This window comes from Physeter macrocephalus, chromosome 4 (assembly GCF_002837175.3).
Source record: "Physeter macrocephalus isolate SW-GA chromosome 4, ASM283717v5, whole genome shotgun sequence".
NCBI classification, from domain to species: Eukaryota; Metazoa; Chordata; class Mammalia; order Artiodactyla; family Physeteridae; genus Physeter; species Physeter macrocephalus.
The window spans coordinates 79106747-79110617 of record NC_041217.1 but is presented as its reverse complement, the minus strand read 5'-3'; the positions used below and the strand labels follow the sequence as shown (position 1 = coordinate 79110617).

The 3871-nt window shown below is 33.9% G+C and overlaps 1 non-coding gene across 1 annotated transcript; it reads left to right on the top strand.

Annotated features, from left to right (window-relative positions):
- The first annotated feature begins 2517 nt into the window (after window positions 1-2517).
- LOC112063905 (U6 spliceosomal RNA) lies at window positions 2518-2625 on the top strand. The gene has a single exon (XR_002891251.1). It is a non-coding gene; the product is annotated as a U6 spliceosomal RNA (small nuclear RNA).
- The last annotated feature ends 1246 nt before the right edge of the window (window positions 2626-3871 follow it).

Below are 3871 nucleotides of genomic sequence, written 5' to 3'. Positions count from 1 at the left end.
TAATTTTGTTGAGGTTTTTTGCATCTGTGTTCATCAGCGATATTGATTAGTAGTTTTCCTTTCTTGCAGTATCTTTGTGTGGCTTTGGTATGAGGGTAACTGGCCTCATAAAATGGGTTGGGAAGTGTTCTCTCCTTTTCAGTTTTTGGGAAGAATTTGAGAAAGACTGGCATTAATTATTTTTTAAATGTTTGCTAGAATTCACCAGTGAAGCTATTTGGTCTGTGTTGGGATGTTTTTCATTATTGATTCAATCTCCTTATTCATTATTGGTCTGTACAGATTTTTCTGTTTCTTCAATATTCAGTCTTGGTAGGTTTTATATTTCTAGGAATTAATTTTTCTAGATTACACAATTTGTTGTCATATAATTGCTCATAGTATCTTTTATGATCCTTTGTATTGCTGCATTATCAGTTGTAATGTTTTCTTTCATTTCTGATTTTATTAAATTGAATCTTCACTTTTTTTAGTTAGTATAGCTAAAGATTTGTCAAATTTATCTTTTCAAAGTACCAACTATTTCTTTCATTGATTTTTTCCTATTGTTTTTCTAGTCTCAATTTCATTTATTTCTACTTTAAGTTTTGTTTCCTTCCATCTGCTAATTCTGGGCTTAATTTTTTTTTCTAGCTCCTTCAGGTGTAATGTTAGGCTGTTCATATGAAATATTTCTTTTTTAATGTAGGTGTTTTTTGATATAAACTTCCCTCTTAGTACTCTTTTTGTGACAGGTAAAATACTTGTACACTGAAAACTACAAAACATGGATGAAAGAACTGAAGAAGAAACAAATAAAAGGAAAGATATCCTGTGTTTGTAGACTGGAAGAATTAATATTGTTAAAATGTCCATACTACCCAAAACAACCTATAGATTCAATGCTATACCCACCAAAATTCCCACCAATGGAATTTTTTACAGAAATAGAAAAAACAATCCTAAATTAATCTGGAATCACAGAAGACCCAGGATAGTTAAAGTGATCTTGAGGAAGAAAAACAAAGCTGGAAGCACCACACTTCTTGATTTCAAAGTATTTTGCAAAACTACAGTAATTAAATTAGTAATGTACTGGCATAAAAACAGACATATAGACCAATGGAACAGAGTACAGAGCCCAGAAATAAACTCATGCATATACTGTTACTAGTCTGACAGGAGTGCCAAGAACACACAATGGGGAAATGTTGTCTCTTCAACAACTGGTGTTAGGAAAACTGGATATCCACGTACAAAAGAATCAGATTGGACCCCTACCTTAAACCATACACAAAAATCAATGCAAAATGGATTAAAGACCTGAACATAAAACCTGTAACTAAAACTCCTAGAAGAAAGCGTAATAGAAAAGTTATTTGACATTGGTCTTGGAAATGATTTCTTGGATGTGACACCAAAGCACAGGCAACAAAAGCTAAAATAAACATGTAGGATTACATCAAACTAAAAAGTTTCCACACAGCAAAGGAAACAACAGAATGGAAAGCCAAGCTATAGAAGGGAAGAAAATATTTGTAAACCATGTTTGATAAGGGGTTAATTTTCAAAACATATAAGGAACTCCTACAAATCAATAGCCAAAAATAAATAACCCAGTTTTTTAAACGGGCAAAGGACTTAAATGGACATTTATCCAAAGAAGACATGCAAATGGCCAACAGGTATATGAAAAGATGCTCAATATCATTAATTATCAGGGAAATACAAATCAAAACTACAGTGAGATATCACCTCACATCTGTTAGGATAGCAAATAAAGGGTAAGTGTTGACAGTGTTGTGGAGAAACAGGAACGCTTGTTCGTTGTTGGTTGGGGAATGGCAAAACGGTATGGAGGTTCTTTTAAAAATCAAAAATAGAACTACCATATTATCCAGCAATCCCACTTCTGGGTATGTATCCAAAAGAATTCAGTATATCAAAGAGATATTTCCAGTCGCATGTTCTTTGTAGCACTATTCATAGTAGCCAAGATATGGAAAAACCCTGAGTGTTCATCAGTAGATGAATTAATTTTAAAAATGTGCTATGTGCATAGGATGGAATATTATTCAGCCTTTAAAAAAAGGAAACCCTGCAATATGCAACAATGTGGATGAACCTTGAAGACATTTGCTAAGAGAAATAGTGGTTGTCATGAGCTAAGGGGTGGGGGATATGGGGAGTTGTTATTCAGTGGGTATAAAGTTTCAGTTATGCTATACTAATAAGTTATAGAGATTTGCTGTACAACATTAATAAGTTATAGAGATCTGCTGTGTGGCTATAGTTAATATAGTATTATGCACTTCAAAATTTAAGAGGATAGATCTCATGTTAAATATTCTTATCACAAAAACAAAGGGACACAAGGAAACTCTGGGAGGTGGTGAATATGTCTTTTACCTTAATTGTGGTGATGGTATCATGGGAGTATGCATATGTACAAACTCTTCAGATTACACACATTAAATATGTGTAGTTCTTTGTAATCAATTATACCTAAATAAAGCTGTTCTAAAAAAGAACAGAGGAGTACTCACTTCGGTAGCACATTTAGTAAAAGTGGAACAATACAGAGAAGATTAGCATGGCTCTTGCACAAGGATGACATTGCAAATTCATGAACTGTTCCATATTTAAAACAAAAACAAAACAAAAGAAAAAGAACAGAGGAGGATGCCCATTATCACCACCATTATTTAACATTGTTTGGAGGTAGTAGAAAACTCAATGAGACAACAGAAATAAATTTGAGATGTAAAAATTAGAAAGGAGGAAGAAAATTATCCTTTTGTATTGATAGTACATTCCAAGATAATACATTTTTTAAAATTATAAACAGTAAGACAAATTCAGGAAAGTGGTAGAGACCCCCTAGACCAATCAGTGTCCAGTCACATGAGTGACCAGACAGGAGAACAGCAGAACTGCCCAGCTCAGCCCAGTCCAAATTGTTGACCCACAGAGATGTGACCAAATAAAGTATTTATTGTTTGAAGCCACTAAATGTTTGAATGGTTTATTATGCAGCAGTAGATAACTGACATAATATATGACAAATATTGTTTATCAAATCAGTGAAGAAAAGAGTTACTCTTTAATAAATCTATTTGGAGAACTGGATAGTCATCTAGAAATAAGTTAATTTAGATACATACCTTATGTTTTAACAGAATTAATTCAAAGTGAAGAACATATTCAAATTAGAAATATGAAACCATCAAGTACTTTAAGAAATCATTGGAATTTTTTTATAGCAGTGGAAGCATGAAGAAGAGCATTCTAACTACATACTAAACAGAAATCATAAAATGAAAGATTGATAAATTTAACAACACAAAAATTAGAACTTGGGACTTCCCTGATGGCACAGTGGTTAAGAATCCACCTGCCAATGCAGGGGACACGGGTTCGAGCCCTGATCCGGGAAGATCCCACATGCTGCAGAGCAACTAAGCCTGTGTGCCACAACTACTGAGCCTGCACTCTAGACTAGAGCCTGTGAGCTACAACTACTGAAACCCGTGCACCTAGAGCCTATGCTCTGCAACAAGAGAAGCCACAGCAATGAGAAGCCCGCGCACCACAACGAAGAGTAGCCCCCCTCACCACAACTAGAGAAAGCCCGTGTGCAGCAACGAAGACCCAACGCAGCCAAAAATAAATAAATAAATTTATTTATTTATTTTTTTTTTTTTAAATGAGAACTTCCTGCATGGCAGAAAATCATGATGGGAAAAAAGGATCAAAAGACAAATTATAAACTGGGGGGGGAATATTTTCTATACCTATCACAGACAAATGACTAATTTCATTGCTAAATTTAAAAATCTCCTATAAAATTATTATTAAAAATGAATAGATCCAATAGAAAAATGGACAAAAT